The sequence below is a fragment of the Onychostoma macrolepis genome, chromosome 15 (genome assembly GCF_012432095.1).
Source record: "Onychostoma macrolepis isolate SWU-2019 chromosome 15, ASM1243209v1, whole genome shotgun sequence".
NCBI classification, from domain to species: Eukaryota; Metazoa; Chordata; class Actinopteri; order Cypriniformes; family Cyprinidae; genus Onychostoma; species Onychostoma macrolepis.
The window spans coordinates 26,053,164-26,070,461 of NC_081169.1; the positions used below are offsets into that span (position 1 = coordinate 26,053,164).

The 17,298-nt window shown below is 37.4% G+C and overlaps 1 protein-coding gene and 1 long non-coding RNA gene across 8 annotated transcripts in view; one reads left to right on the top strand and one right to left on the bottom strand.

Moving 5' to 3' along the window:
* The window catches only part of robo1 (roundabout, axon guidance receptor, homolog 1 (Drosophila)), a 291,617-nt gene extending 287,812 nt beyond the window's left edge, over positions 1-3,805 (bottom strand). For 2 of the 5 annotated variants that reach the window (XM_058799334.1, XM_058799331.1), the window contains exon 1: positions 2,378-3,805. The gene's annotated coding sequence lies outside the window, so the exon portion shown is untranslated. The remainder of the gene's footprint in view (positions 1-2,377) is intronic. The other 3 variants (XM_058799335.1, XM_058799333.1, XM_058799336.1) reach the window with 2 other exon arrangements.
* The window catches only part of LOC131554163 (uncharacterized), a 32,481-nt gene extending 18,068 nt beyond the window's left edge, over positions 1-14,413 (top strand). Inside the window, exons 1-6 of one of the 3 annotated variants that reach the window (XR_009274349.1) lie at positions 4,849-7,114; positions 7,214-7,511; positions 7,871-8,052; positions 9,104-9,197; positions 11,294-11,416; positions 11,676-14,413. This is a non-coding gene — a long non-coding RNA (uncharacterized LOC131554163). Of the gene's footprint in view, positions 1-4,848; positions 7,115-7,213; positions 7,512-7,870; positions 8,053-9,103; positions 9,198-11,293; positions 11,417-11,675 lie in introns of those variants that run through there. The other 2 variants (XR_009274348.1, XR_009274350.1) reach the window with 2 other exon arrangements.
* The last annotated feature ends 2,885 nt before the right edge of the window (positions 14,414-17,298 follow it).

Genomic DNA, 17,298 nt, shown 5'->3' on the forward strand with positions numbered 1-17,298 from the left:
AAGAAAAATTAGATAAAAGACGAGATGGCAATCTAGCGACTTTGGCTCTGGTCCAGAACTGTCTATCGAGCAACGCTGTCTAGAAATTGGCATGCCAGGGAAGAACTCACTGAGGTGAATCACATGACATTATGGAGGTCACGCATGGGTCCAGCCACCTAAAGAGCCCAGATACAAGCAAGAAATAGAGTATTTTACAGACCACTGGTCCACCTGCTTCCTTCAGAACCCTCAAATTCAGTTTTTAATCGAAACCCATGAGTAATACAATTCATAGGACTTAAAACTAGTCACACTTTACTGGGCTGCCAACGGACCCCAAGAGAGGCACCAAAAAAGGGCACCAAAAAGTACTTTATCATCAAATGAAGAGTGTGCTGGAACGTTGAATTTTAAATTACAGCACCTGGCTGGATAACAATGCTAAATGAGATCAAATTGACAGCCCAAATACCTTAGAGACCGTATGTCTTGCGTGGTTCACACATGCACACACATGCAAATGTCATGAGAGGCTATACAATCACTTTGGTGGCATCTGTTCCACTATTTTTTTTTTCCCTCAAAGCATGAATTGTTTCATACTCTCACAAAGAAAATGAAATGTTGATCTCTGATGAAGATGCCTTTCATTCGTTGTGATTAGAAAAGCCTCACAAAGGCAAAGCTCAACCATCGATTTTAATTGAGGCTTGATTGCATATACAATGAACTGTAGCGGGTCATGCTTTTTGTAATTTTAAATATTTTCAGTTTTATTGATAGACCGCACTGGGTTGATTTCTCTTGGGCATAGCGTAGCATAGTACAAAAGACTATATTACAATCACTGGATTAAACAAACGTGGCACGTTGAGAGCGATGATTAATTCATGGAGGTATTCTCCATTTCATACATTTATGAAGGACGTTACCCGTTAAAAATACATTTATGTATTCCAAGCACACCTGGCTCTTCTTTGAAACTTTCAGCAGGGGACAGCTCTCACTTCCACACACTGAGGACTGTTCTCATGCTCTGTCTGGGGTTTTATAGACACCAAGCCCCTTTTAATAGCTCAAAAATAGACTGATGTATCAGATTGCTACCTTAGAATTTAACAAGGAGCAAAATTTCATCCTGAAAACAGGAATTAATATATTGGAAATTTCTCTGAATGGGCTAAACGCATGCATTCTTTCAGCACCAGAGTCAGCTCCCAATTTCTTGAGCTCAAGACCATGAGTGGTCTCAGAGATCCAAACCCCTTTAAATAGCTTTAAAAAATAATAATAATAATAATAATAATAATATTTATATATCAGTTTAACACCACTAATTTTATGATAAGTGATTTGAAACCTAATTTAAAAACCCTACGCCAAAGCTATACTCTTGGTTGGTGTCACAGAGACCACAAATGCATTGAATTTTTAAACGGATGTTATAATGTGTTCTATATCAAATTGAACAAAAGCTTTCATTCATAACAGTGACTCCCTTGAAAAGCGCATGGCTATTCTGTGGTGAAATAACAGGCTTAAGCTTTAATAATGTCTGCCTGTTGGGGTTTAATTAGTTTAGAGGAAAAGATCTGAAAAATTACAGAACATGTGGGTTAAAAGGCTGATCGCCAATAAGCTGTGTGATTGTACGCTGTTTCAGCAGTCCACCATTCTGCTCAATGCAAGTCTAAGCAAAATTCTGATCTCAGGGCCAAGAGTCTATAGTCCACTTTCTCTGCAGAAGCAATTAGACTTTCAAATGGACTGAAATCACAACTATCTCTCCAAATCAAATTATTGCATGTAAAGTTTAAAAAGCTTGAATTATGTTATATGATCTGTAGCTATGGTGATCTGTCCAATTATCTATATCAGTATCATGCATAAAAGTGGTTCAGTTCAACTTCATCCTATGTACAATCATATAAAAAGCACATCTAAACCAACTGCTCATATTTAGATATTCCAAGTCCAACAAATCCAATCAACCTAAATCAATCTGACTACATTAGGACAGGAGAAAAGTGAGATCAGGCAGAAAAGCTCTTTAGGGTAGGCTAACTACACCTTTTCACTTTCAATGCAGTGTACTTGTCTTAAATGCAGCATGAAATCATCAGCATCCTCCTTTTAGAGGCTGATACATCCAATAAATTCTAACACATGAGAGCATCTTCATCTTTAATTCTGAATGAAATTCAGCCCAGAATGTATCTCTGTTGCATGCAATACATATCCAATAGAAAGTTCCCCCATGCACAAAACCCTTCAGGCTGAATTAGACACTTTGCAATTAAACTTCTATCCAAAAATCATGTCCAAAGAATAATTATGCAAGCTGACTGAAAGCCTTCAGTGCACAAAACGCAATTATGAAAAGAGAATCTCTTACCCACTTTCCTGATCACAGACGATGCTTGATAATTCCAAGAACAGAAGTCAAACTACTCTTCCATCTCTCCAATGAGCCGTGCGTAACTTTCCAATGGATAGTCAGCACTTGAACATTTAGATGCGCTGGGAAACGAAGGTGAGCTTTAGTTTGCGGCAGTTGAGCCACACAGAAAAAAAAGCAAGACGAGCACCGGAGTGTACCGGTGGATGGGTGTCTTTAGCCGCGTTCTCACGCGCTGCTGATGCGGTGCGTGTGCGGTAAAGCATACAGATGTCTCCACGCGCTGTCACTGCGCTCTGCTTCCCCGGGTCCTAAAGCTGAACCGCAGCGCCACTGAACTTTAATGAGTTATTGCAATGCCAGCATTGCATTTTAGAATCCCTATGTCTTCATCCTTCCTTCCTTTCTGCAATTCGTTTATCCTAATGTACAGAATACAATCAAACTGTTTTGATGATTAAGCGACACGTTCGGTCTTTCATATAAGAAATTTAAGTACAAGGTAAAATATTCTAATTAAAAAAGAAAGATCTGGCTTTATAAATCAAAGTAAGAGTTGTATGGCTTTTGGTTCGTGTCTAGCAGCTTTGAGGATGTATATGCACTGTAAAAATGTTTTTTCTAGAGTAGCCTATATGTTTTATAAGAAATTACTCTTTCAGTTTTCTACTTTAAAATTTCGTGTTTAATTCATTCTGGTAAGTTACTGTTTCTTTGCAACTGTGAATTTTACAAGCAGTTTCTGAGTAAAAATTGTTTCTACGTCAATTTTTTTTTTTTTTTTTTTTCTCAGCGTGCTAGTGTAATGTTACTAACATTACAAATAGTTGACAAAAGCAATTATAGATAAGCATTTTAAATGTACAGTCTACCTCTTAAGGGAAAGGGAACAAAAATATTGATGACTCATCTTTCACTAGACTGATTTGTGCTCAATCAAACGCTTTTGAGAGTAAAAATTATGTTCCATCTACAGTAATATGCCGTTTTGTTTACAAACTAATGGCCGCGCGCCTCACACCCGGGTTACCTGCAGATTCGCCAGCAGGCTACTACAAACGACGAACAGTTAAGCTAACGAATTAATTACATAGTAGACGAATTGTTTACTCCGATTATTATAAACAGCATGGAAAGGTTTATTGAACATTAAGGTGCTACCAATAAGGACTAGTAAAAAAAAGCGATTTTACTGGACTGCTAGGGGTTTTATTTGTGCCTTAGAAACAAAAACTCTAAATGATTAAAATATGATTGGTTAAACGGTTAACGTTAGTTCACCCAAAAATGAAAATTCTGTCATTAATTACTCACCCTCATTTCGTTTCAAACCCGTAAGACCTTCGTTCATCTTCAGAACACAAATTAAGATATTTTTGATGGAATCTGAGAGCTGTCTGACCCTGAATAGACAGCAATACAACTGAAATGTTATTCCAGAAACATAGCAAGGAGATCAGTAAAATAATCCATGTTACATTAGGGGTTCAACCGCAATTTTACGAAGCTACGGGAATACTTCTTGTGGGCAAAAGAAAAAAAACGACTTTATTGAATCATTTGTCCGTCACCCTAGCGCCATTTTGGAGAGTATCCGCTGGATGTAAACAGCGTATGCTGTTCTGTGTTTTACTTGGCAAGAACTTTGATTATCCTCAAAATTTTGAACAGTAGTGCTTTCTATAATATTGCTTTTCCTTTCTTTTCTTTTTTAAAGCAAGCCACTTGAGGTTTTACTGTGCTTATTGGTTTAATAAATTAAAGTGTAGTTTTTTTAAGAAATACAAATGGAGTTTTATAATCCCCCAGACACACACACACACACACACACACACACACACACAAAAAGTGAATAGTTCTGACTATAAAATTGTTATTTCGTGAACCATGTTCAAAGCTGTTGTAAAATAGATACAATTGACACACATCAGTTGAATTTGGTATAAGTTGCTTGGCAACCATAAACTCCAGATATTCTAATGAACTATATTGTCAGTAATATATGTCAGGATTTATTGAACATCAGTGTCTTTTATCATATTGTTGACATATTTAAAAAGCAATAAACTCGAGGTCTTTCAATACAGATATTTTTCCACAGTTATAAGTGGGTTTTATTGCTTGTGATGCTGTGAAATTTTAAATAGTCTTGCATTGAATGGAAAGTAAGTGCCAGCAATGGTATCATTGTACTATATCAAAATCAAGTTTTGACAATGATTTTGCATTCTATCTTCTTTAGTTAAGAAGTACAAGAATTGTTTATTAATGGGATTTCTAAAGTTTTGCCTACTGAATTATGTTGTCTTTATTGCACATCACATTTATCATTTATTAATTCAAAGGGTGTTTAATTCATTTTCGAGGTGGGTGTGTGGGGTAATTAATCACAGGCATGTAGCTAAATTAAAAGTGTGACTCCTAAATCAAATATGCATTATGAACTGACATTAAGCTATTAAGCTTTCTTAGTTCCCCATTCAATCATTCACACTTTCATATGTCTTTGTCCACAACATGAAGTTGTTTATTTGTGATATGGTCAACCCATTTATAGATATTTGGCATTTAGGGACACCAACTTGTCATTCATTGGCAGGACCAAGCGATCCACAAAGAATTAAACAGACCTATGTGCTCGAGCCACCCACGCCATACATTTACCAGGGCTGACCATTGTAGGAGTGGGGTCACGTCCAAAGGGACCGGGAGGGACGCCCGTCATTTCCAATGTGCTGCCACTCACCTCATATGACAATATAGAGAGACACTCCATCCCATCTAATGTTTGACGACCCCAAAGGCAGGTCAGTCTGCGAGCACTGCTTCCTTCGTCTGTGATTAAAACCTTCGTCAGAAGCGCCCTGAGCATGGCGTAGTCCTCCAGTTTTGAGTCCCACACATTAGGCAGCTGTAACTACATTATTGAGTAATTACTTTCAAGGTCTCTGTGTTTTTTCGCGTTGTCAAGCCACAATGATGGATGAGTGCGAATATCAGTAATACTGTGTCTCTCAGGGTGAGATTCTCCTGAGAAATTTGATGAACCTAATAAAGGCTGCCAGAAAAACTATAAAAGTCTCAATAAATAAATAATTCCGATACTCATCGCAGTTCCAAAGAAGACACAAATAACAGTCTTGAAGTTAATGCAAGTGAGTTGTATCCTCAAGCTTTAGATGACAGTTATTGATGTCAAGTGATTAGGAGTGGACAATAGGATATTTAGGATGCATAAAACTCATTTGCATGCATGTAAACAATTTAAAAAGCTGCCAAACAGACTGGCTGCACAGCGGACAGGTGTACTTAGACAGCAGTTAGTAAAAAAACAGTGGTCAAGAGCATTAAAATAGCAGTCAGATGGGACCTAGAATGGACTTCCACACGCAACTGTGGCCCCCATGTCAGTTTTTTCTTGAGGCTCTGAAACACTCTCTACTCTCATCAAAAGTGGTAAAAGTTTGAACAAACTAAATTCTAATTCAATGAACTATGTTCAAAGTCTTTCTAAAATAGCTCAGATTGGCACATAACCTCATTCGTTATAATCTTGGCAACCATAAATGTCCACAACAAAAATTTAAAAGTATAAATAGTATAAGTAAAGTATAAAAGGTTTAAAATATAAATAATTCCTATACTCATCCTAAAGAAGTTCTAAAGAAGACACAGTGCAAAATAATTCTTGAAGTTGATGTAAGTGAATTGTTTCTTCAAGCTTAGATGACAGTTATTGATGTCATATGATTATGAGTGGACAAAAGGTTATTAAGCATGCATAAAAACTCATTTGCATGCATGTAAACAATTGGAAAAGCTGCCAAACAGACTGGCAGAGCAGCAGGCAGGTGTATCAGACAGCAGTTGGTAAAACAGTGGTCAAGGGCATTACAATAGCAGTCCGAATGGACTTCCACACACATTTGTGGCCCCCATGTTATTTTTTTCTCGAGGCTTTGAAACATTCCCTACCGCCATCAAAACCAGAGATCCAAGCTATTGAAATGGAGTGCTTGGAGTGAAAGAGTATGTTTTCACCCTGCCGATATTTGTTCAGGCAATACCCAGTTTATTCAGGAACACAATTCTCATTTCCTGGCCCTTTCTGTGGGGACAAAGTTTCCATCTAAAAGCTTCATGTAGTGCATTGCAGAAAAAAAAGCAAAGCATTCTGGCTTCATGCTGTTGGTTAGACAGCTGGTTAGTGGGAGAGGGTGAGACGGCTAAGTTCTCACTGCAGATGACTCGATGGGCTTCCATCCGAGAGTGTCCATGGAGATGACACCCAATTTCTTGTTCAACAACAACCTGGACGCAAGCTTTGGATGTGTTTTGATTCTTAGGTTCCCAAATGTAACCTTGGTGAGTCAGTTTAAATATTCTAATTTGAGTCTAAGTCTGAACTATTTAGCAACAATCTTTTGAGTTTCCTTCTAGCATAAGGCAACACATGCTGGAGGTTGAGGCTTGGAAGCAAACAGATGGGCCAAGATGAGATGATTTCAATCAAAATACAAGATCTCTTCCATCTGGGCTCTCACGGCACTTTGAAGATAAAGTGTAATGTGACTATGTGAAGGCTTTCTTTCATTTACTGCACCTCTGCCAGCTGGAGATGGAGACTGTGGAATTAAATGGAAATATTGTCAGATTTGAATTTAAGACAAGAAAATTCTCAGACAAACATGGAACGGTTTGGGAGTTGGATGTCAGACTTTGGATATTATGGAGGTTGTGCTTTTCGATTCAGACGTACCGGTTGAATTTGCATCTCGTAGGTGAACTTCTCTGCCTCTAACGCTTTGTCTTTCCTTTTTTATTCCCGCCTAGGTGCTTTTGCTGGGAGGCCCAGACCCTGACATGGAACCGGTCTCATTAAAACTCACATCATGGTGTGAGTTCAAACCTTAATGGATCAGTCAAAAGCACCTCACACACTGTCACCGTAATGGCTCCTCTCTCTCACGAGAATTTTGATCCATGCAGAGGCTCGATAAATCCCACTCGCAGTGCGGCTGTGGTTGAAAGAAAATAAAAAAGAAGCAGGTGAGAGACTGTCACACCTTTACAATTTCACTGCATTCTTCTGACTTCTGTCCTCTACCGTTGGTGCTCTTTCAACTCAGAGGTAAGTTGCTCAAAGGTTGCTTTTGCATAGCTCAAGAGATTTTAGCTATACTATGTAGATCACCTTTGCTATTTTTTTTTCTCAACATTTTCTTGGGAGAAATAAAAATATATGAATGAGACAATTTAGACAATTTACACTAAGTTGCTATATTGCAATTCCTAACAGCCTACATTTTGGCCATATAACTATTTCTTGATGTAACAATTGTTTATATTGATCCTTCTTTATGTTTAAGATGGAAGACTGGAGAAAGCAATATTATGGATAATGGACTCTCCAGAAGTGGCAGTTTAAAATTAAAAATGTCTTAATGATGGATTTGTTTCTTACAAACATGCACATTTTCACTTCACAAGATGTTAACTGATGGGCTGGAGTGGTGTGGATTACTTGTGATCTTTTTATCGGCTGCTTGGACTCTCATTCTGACGGCACCCATTCACTGCAGAGGATCCATTGGTGAACAAGTGATGTAATGCTGAATTTCTCCAAATCTGTTCTGATGAAGAAACTCATCTACGTCTTGGATGGCCTGAGGGTGAGTAAATTTTTAGCAAATTTTCATTTTTTTGGGTGAAAAATTTTTGTAAAATATATAAGAAAAAATACAGGTTAATGTGAGGGTGAGTTATATATTCAGAATAGTTATTTTTGGTTGAATTATCCCTTTAAAAAAATATCTTGCCTTGTACAGAGTTCGACTGAATGTTAGCTGAATGATAACATGTATGTAAATGCATTTGTGTCTCTTGCTGCATATTTGAACTCTGACCCCTGAGATGTGCCATGACATGCTGTATAGATTCACAGCTCAGAGTGAGAAGGCAAATGTATTCTGGCTTTATATTCAGCTGGGTTAAAAAATCTGAGACTGCACTGAAAATTTGGGATTTACAATCTAATTTAAACCTGGAATTTTTTTTAAAACATGATTTAAAATTATAAAAATGTATGTATATGTGCATATCCATTATTTTTAAATTGAAATTTAATTGACTTTATTTTTTATTGCACAGCTTTTTACATAATATTAGATTTTTTTTTTTTTCCCAATGAAGTATTAGGTGTGCTTTGAAATACTGTCAAATCATGTTCAAAACTAATTCTCAAATCAGTTGAAATCCATATTATTTAAGTTGAACTTTATTTTTATGAAAAAATAAACCATATTAAATTGAAAAAAAAGAATAGCAGCATTTCACTCTCAGATTTTTGGATGCTACTGTAAATACATGTATATATCCACAAATTATTGATTTCCCTTTTTGGACAAATAGGTAAGTTGAAGGAGAAACTAGTACAAAAGAAAAAGTATCCTTACTCACTTTGCTATCAGTTCATTCCAAACCTTCCCTGATTATTTTCTCCCCTAAACATCCTCATTAGTCCTCTTAAATTCATCCAACAGTGATGAGCCACAAAGAGTGGATTCCATCAGGCTGATAGTTACTTCCTGTCTGCCAAGCTTCATTAGACTATATTTACCTTCCACCATCAGCCTTTTTTGTTGGCATAATTAAAGAGCAAATGTTGACCTCATGACCCCAGCCCCCCCTCCATACCCCCTCTTTAAGTGAGACTGTGTTTAGTATGCATGTGGAGCTGCAGACTCCGACACGGAGGATATGATACGGAGGAGAGGACTCGCTGTGACCTTCATCAGGGAGCCAGAGTAGATTATTGGTGAGTAATGAGCGAGAGAGAGCATCTTTAGCCCTCTGGCTCCTTCAAGAGTTTGGATACTTCCTTTAAAAACAGTCTAGTACTTTCTCACCCACACCCTCAAACCCTCTGACTTTCTTTCTCTCATTTCATTATCTATCTATCTATCTATCTATCTATCTATCTATCTATCTATCTATCTATCTATCTATCTATCTATCTATCTATCTATCTATCTATCTATATGTCTATCTATCTATATGTCTATCTGTCTGTCTGTCTGTCTATCATTCTATCATTCTAACTGTCTGTCTGTCTGTCTATCTGTCTGTCTATCTATCTATCTATCTATCTATCTATCTATCTATCTGTCTGTCTGTCTGTCTGTCTGTCTGTCTGTCTGTCTGTCTGTCTGTCTGTCTATCTATCTATCTATCTATCTATCTATCTATCTATCATCTATCTATCTATCTATCTATCTATCTGCCTGCCTGCCTGCCTGCCTGCCTGCCTGCCTGCCTGTCTATTTGTCTGTCTATCCATATCTATTGCTAACTATCTATCTATCTATCTATCTATCTATCTATCTATCTATCTATCTATCTATCTATCTATCTATCTATCTATCTATCTGTCTGTCTGTCTGTCTGTCTGTCTGTCTGTCTGTCTGTCTGTCTGTCTGTCTGTCTATCTATCTATCTATCTATCTATCTATCTATCTGCCTGCCTGCCTGCCTGCCTGCCTGCCTGTCTATCCATATCTATTGCTAACTGTCTGTCTATCTATCTATCTATCTATCTATCTATCTATCTATCTATCTATCTATCTATCTATCTATCTATCTATCTATCTATCTATCTATCTATCTATCTATCTATCGTTCTAACTGTCTGTCTGTCTGTCTGTCTGTCTATCTGTCTATCCATATCTATTGTTCTAACTGTCTGTCTGTCAGTCTGTCTGTCGTTCTTTCCATCCATCCATCCATTACACAACGTAGTTCCCAAGTTATATGAAATAGTTTATTGGTGTGTTTTTGTTGTTGTTGTTGTTGTCCTTTCAGGGCCTATAAACTGTCATTGCATGAAAACAGCTGTATAAAAAATCTTTATTTTACTTTTATGTGCCACTAAGTAAGAGTACTTTCAGTCTAGTACTTTCTCACCCACACCCTCAAACCCTCTGACTTTCTTTCTCTCATTTCATTATCTATCTATCTATCTGTCTGTCTGTCTGTCTGTCTGTCTGTCTGTCTGCCTGCCTGCCTGCCTGCCTGCCTGCCTGCCTGCATATCTATCTATCTATCTATCTATCTATCTATCTATCTATCTATCTATCTATCTATCTATCTATCTATCTATCTATCTATCTATCTATCTATCTATCTATCTATCTGTCTGTCTGTCTGTCTGTCTGTCTGTCTGTCTATCATTCTATCATTCTAACTGTCTGTCTGTCTATCTGTCTGTCTGTCTGTCTATCCATATCTATTGGTAACTATCTATCTATCTATCTATCTATCTATCTATCTATCTATCTATCTATCTATCTATCTATCTATCTATCTATCTATCGTTCTAACTGTCTGTCTGTCTGTCTATCTATCTATCTATCTATCTATCTATCTATCTATCTATCTATCTATCTATCTATCCATCTATCTATCTATCTATCGTTCTGACTGTCTGTCTGTCTGTCTATCTGTCTATCCATATCTATTGTTCTAACTGTCTGTCTGTCAGTCTGTCTGTCGTTCTTTCCATCCATCCATCCATCACACAACGTAGTTCCCAAGTTATATGAAATAGTTTATTGGTGTGTTTTTGTTGTTGTTGTTGTTGTCCTTTCAGGGCCTATAAACTGTCATTGCATGAAAACAGCTGTATAAAAATAAATCTTTATTTTACTTTTATGTGCCACTAAGTAAGTAAATAATGACGACTTTCTTTTTGGGTGAACTGTTCCTTTAAATAGCTGAATTATTTTTCATCAGGAGAGGAAGCACCAGCTCATCTCTTATTGCGAATAATAAATCTATATTAGACAGGAGCCATTGGAAGGTCTGGCTCATTGAATGGAAAACCTTAAGCCTTAATCTGTTCTTGCTGTCCCACAGGCTTAATCAATAGCTGCAAGCTGTTATGCCAGTCTTTCAGCAGAGGAAGACTAAACCGAGAATAAACTGCAGTGAGGACCAGACTTTATTCTGCACATCAGAAGTCTGACTACGCAAGAGTGGGTATGAGTAAAAATGCCATATTTATCATTTACACAGACTGCTTCTACACAGAAAATAAAATTGCACAAATAATATATTGATATATATATTTATTTATTTATTTATTATTTTTAATTAATATAGAAACATTAGATATTATGATTAAAAATATGCAATAGTAAATTACTGTATATATTTACTGTATCAAACAGCAGCATAAATGCATTTAGACCAGCGTGGATCCTGAGTAATGGTCCTTGTGTGTTTGTCTGTGCTTCAGGTCAGAGAACCGCATCCACGCATACACACAGAGGACAGGAAGAGGACAAACCCGGAGTATTAGCGTCATTCACAGGACCACAATACTAATGCATTTGAGGGCTTCTACACTAGATTACAAATTCCCTCAGCCTGTCAACAAAAGCACCTGCTCGCCGCTGGACGTTAATTTGTTTTGACATGCTTTATAATTTAATTCCAACACAGAATTAACTTCCAATACCAAAAGCTATTAGCCGGGGAAATGGGGACGGCGGACTCCCGTGTGCTCGGTCCCAGGTGAGCTGGTTTCCTTTAACACCAGCGTTCCTGAATTGCTTTCATTGTGCTGTGGAGAAGCTCAAAGCTAATGCAGTTCTTTGAAGAGCCTGGATTGACTCGCTGGCAAGGCCGCAGAACTGCCTCTCCCTACATGAGTCGACAGCTTATTCTGTCTCCCATCTAACGATGTTAGGGAATCAAAGGAGAAGCCTCCGCTGTTGATTTTGGAGAGCCTGTGTGTGCTAATATACGTTTGATTAAGTTCCGGATGCGTTGGGGTCGGGTCGAGGGCAGCCTCTCCACTGCACGCTTTTATGTCACGATGCTGATTACAAAATTTATTAAGGGTCAATTAAAATCAAGCTCTATGATTGGTCATCATGCCACACTAAAAAAAAAAAAAAAAAAAAAAACAGACTGATGCATGCACAAACTATCTATCTATCTATCTATCTATCTATCTATCTATCTATCTATCTATCTATCTATCTATCTATCTATCTATCTATTTATCTATCTATCATATATTAGTTCATTTGTTTGTCTATACAATGCCAATCTCCATGCATACCCCGAAATCACAAACACTTGACACATCAATACAAACATCACCAACAAGAACAAGATCCCCGAAGTATTTCTTACGCAAATCCTCATACAAGGAGCAATCATACAAAAAATGCTTCTCATCTTCTGTCACAGAAATATTTGATGTTAACTTACAATAACTACAGATTCTCTCTGCCATTGGTGTATTATCTATCTATCTATCTATCTGTCTATCATATATTAGTTAATTTGTTTGTCTATTCTATCTAACCTTTTTTCATTTAGTTTGTTCTGTCTATCTGTCAGTCTGTCTGTATATCTATTGTTATATATATATATAGAGAGAGAGAGATCTTTTTGTTTGTCTATCTTTGTCTCTTTTTGTTTGTCTATTGTTACCTATCTATCTATCTATTCGTCCATTTGTCTATCTAGGAGGGAAGGAAAACTCACAAATAAGATCTGTTTAATATCTCGGTGGTTGTAATTAAATTAGTCATTTGCTGAGGTTGCTCCTCAGATGTTTATTGAGAAACAGACTCATATGTAAATCTCACGTCTCCTCTAGGGTTCTAGCAATTTCTTGATCTGCATTCAGATGCGCAAATATACCTTCAGTCAAGATTTTAATATGCACATGAAATTCTTCCAAGACCAAATGTTCTGAGCAGCTATTCTCATTTATTTTATACCTCTATATTCTTACTGTATATGAGCTCAAACGAGGCACATCCCATCAGGATTTAGAGTTAGAATGACTTGTTTGCTTTGTTGGTTCTTGCATGTATCAAGAATGCAGCATATTTGAACATGCAAAAACACATGTGAGATTCAACCTGGACAATCTGCCATATTATTTGCTGGTATTTACCCCTTTCAAGCCCTACGGTGCATAAACATGAAAAGACATTAGCAGTTAACATTATTGATTGTGTTTTTAGTCTGTGTAATAAAACGTGTTTGTATTTTCGCACCAGCAACCGCAAGAGCACTCACAACCATGGCAACAGACGAGCAGACCGCGTGAGAGGATGGTCTGATGTCAGTGAAGGAACGACAGGTGAAAGAGAGGTTCTGCCCTTTGATTAAGATCACATCAAGGGTGCAGATGTGAAATGGCTATTGATTGGTTCCCTCTCTATCTTCTTCTGCCGTGATGAACAGAGAACACAATCACAGTGGGCGAAGTGGTCTTAGAGTGGCACTGGCACTTTATTCGCAGCTGTCCGTCAGCCGTGTTGTGTTATCTTTGGTGATAGAGAGTCTGGCCTCTCTTACCTCCTTTTCCCTCACAGTCATATGACATCATAATGGCTGAAGATGGAGGCTGTTAGTGCTAATTTATGAGCCTATTATCAAGACTCTGTGGGGACCTTAACAAATATCTAACACATCAACAGCGGGTGACAATGTAAGAAAAAAATTAACACATCAGACGTGGGGAATTTTAACAAGCTGGCTTGTTAAATGCATGTTATATGTTTCAGGAAAAAAAAATCAATAAATAGGCCCAGATTTAATATTACATAATGTGACAAATTGTGTTTATAGGAAAAGTCATTGAACAATCTCAAACTGAATTAAAAATAGATCATTCAATGGACAAATATAATTTGTCCATACAATGTTATTGTCATCATTATGTGTCAAAGGTGTCACCGCTGAATGTTTATTAATACATTTGTATCATTTTTATAGCATTTAAAAATAATTGTTTTGTAACAATTGTGCATAAAAGATGTGCAGGTGATGGAAGCGAGATTCAAAAAGGTTCAAAAGATTCAAACCGGAAGTAAAACTTGTTAATAGTTTGTTAAATATAATATAAATATGCAAAAAAAAATTTAAAAAAGCCAGCATACTATGAAGGTGAAAAAAAGCAAGTGCAAGATAAAAGAGAATTATCTACAAGTACAGGTGCATTTCAATAAATTACAATGTCGTGGAAAAGTTCATTTATTTCAGTAATTCAACTCAAATTGTGAAACTCGTGTATTAAATAAATTCAATGCATACAAAAAAAAAAGACTTAAGTAGTTTAAGTCTTTGGTTCTTTTAATTGTGATGATTTTGGCTCACATTTAGCAAAAACCCACCAATTCACTATCTCAACAAATTAGAATACTTCATTTTTAGTGAATTGTTGGCCTTCTGGAAAGTATGTTCATTTACTGTATATGTACTCAATACTTGGTAGGGGCTCCTTTTGCTTTAATAACTGCCTCAATTCGGCGTGGCATGGAGGTGATCAGTTTGTGGCACTGCTGAGGTGGTACGGAAGCCCAGGTTTCTTTGACAGTGGCCTTCAGCTCATCTGCGTTTTTTGGTCTCTTGTTTCTCATTTTCCTCCTGACAATACCCCATAGATTCTCTCTGGGGTTCAGGTCTGGTGAGTTTGCTGGCCAGTCAAGCACACCAACACCATGGTCATTTAACCAACTTTTGGTGCTTTTGGCAGTGTGGGCAGGTGCCAAATCCTGCTGGAAAATGCAATCAGCATCTTTAAAAAGCTGGTCAGCAGAAGGGAAGCATGAAGTGCTCCAAAATTTCTTGGTAAACGGGTGCAGTGACTTTGGTTTTCAAAAAACACAACGGACCATCACCAGCAGATGACATTGCACCCCAAATCATCACAGACTGTGGAAACTTAACACTGGACTTCAAGCAACTTGGGCTATGAGCTTCTCCACCCTTCCTCCAGACTCTAGGACCTTGGTTTCCAAATGAAATACAAAACTTGCTCTCATCTGAAAAGAGGACTTTGGACCACTGGGCAACAGTCCAGTTCTTCTTCTCCTTAGCCCAGGTAAGACGCCTCTGAGGTTGTCTGTGGTTCAGGAGTGGCTTAACAAGAGGAATACGACAACTGTAGCCAAATTCCTTGACACGTCTGTGTGTGGTGGCTCTTGATGCCTTGACCCCAGCCTCAGTCCATTCCTTGTGAAGTTCACCCAAATTCTTGAATAGATTTTGCTTGACAATCCTCATAAGGCTGCGGTTCTCTCGGTTGGTTGTGCAACTTTTTCTTCCACACTTTTTCCTTCCACTCAACTTTCTGTTAACATGCTTGGATACAGCACTCTGTGAACAGCCAGCTTCTTTGGCAATGAATGTTTGTGAAGGGTGTCAATGATTGTCTTCTGTACAACTGTCAGATCAGCAGTCTTCCCCATGATTGTGTAGCCTAGTGAACCAAACTGAGAGACCATTTTGAAGGCTCAGGAAACCTTTGCAGGTGTTTTGAGTTGATTAGCTGATTGGCATGTCACCATATTCTAATTTGTTGAGAAAGTGAATTGGTGGGTTTTTGTTAAATGTGAGCCAAAATCATCACAATTAAAAGAACCAAAGACTTAAACTACTTCAGTCTGTGTGCATTGAATTTATTTAATACACGAGTTTCACAATTTGAGTTGAATTACTGAAATAAACGAACTTTTCCATGACATTCTAATTTGTTGAGATGCACCTGTACATTAGCTACAAGTTATCTTTCCTGTGAAAACATACTTTAGTTTTATAAAAGACTGTACATGTATATGTAATTTTATTGTAAATTATTGTATGTTTAAAAATTATGAATTGCCTGAAATTTACATATTATTATGTAAATCTACATATTATTATATTATATATTATTTTTAAATGTCTTTAAAAAGATATTTTAAATATTTCAAAAATTATTTTGTAAATAAAAACCACAAATAATGTATCCGAATTTATATTAATTTACTCCCAGAAGCCACACGTGATTATTTTCTATTAGTTGTGTTTCTCACTTTTTATTTAAATCCTGCGTGGTACATTTTAAACTTTTAGCATTTTAAACTTTTAGTAAACTGCAGTTTTTACATGTTGTTACTGTTTTGCAATAATAATGCAAATTACAACAACATTCTTGTACAGTGTTTTACATAAGCAAAATACAAGATATTGACACATGTATTTCCCCATATAGCATCATTTCCTAAAGCTAGAAAACAGTTGTCCATATTTGTGTTGGTTTGAAGAAGAAAAGTCATTATTTTTGCTCTGCGGCCCCTTGCTTCGGTGCTACACATAAAACCATGACAATAATTCGGTTCACACGTTCACTGAGCGGCCATGTGGGCTACTCTGGGAATTCTCCTGCAATACAGCCACTATTGCAGCACAGGCTAGATATCAATTAGTGTGATGTATGAGCCCAGCTTCTACTAATTGGGACATGGCAATGTATTTAATAACACACATTAAAACTGTAATTAGGTGTAAATTGAGCTGCATCCCATTGTCTCCCAATCAACTGCATGAACGATGCCGGTAAACAGACTGATTAATACTCTCCGCAGGAGATGCGATTTAGCTCCAAAAACACCCAGCGTTCCACGCGTCTACTCAGTGGGATTTTCTGCCGTTTACGATAAAACATCGATCCGCCCGTCACTTTTCTGTACCGGGGTTTGCTCAGATTGCTTCTGCAGGTCAAACCATTTCGTACATAATACATATCGCAATAAATCGTCAGCCTAACAGCATCCAACAAAGAAATAATAGAATATTCACACGCGCCCTGCTGAGATTACATGGCATCAAAATATCAATGCACCGAGATAAGGGTTCAAATGCTGCATCCAGAGCACTGCAGGTTTACAGACCTCTTCTGTTGTACCAGCTGGAAAAACCTACACAGGCATTTTATGGATTGGGGAGATATTTGTCAGGCCTGCAGCAAAATGCCCTGTCAGTATAAAGGATTATGGTTTTTATGAGGGTCTGTCGAGGAGGAGGATCCAGCCCCTGTAAACATGCTCCGCAGACCTGCGCTACAACCT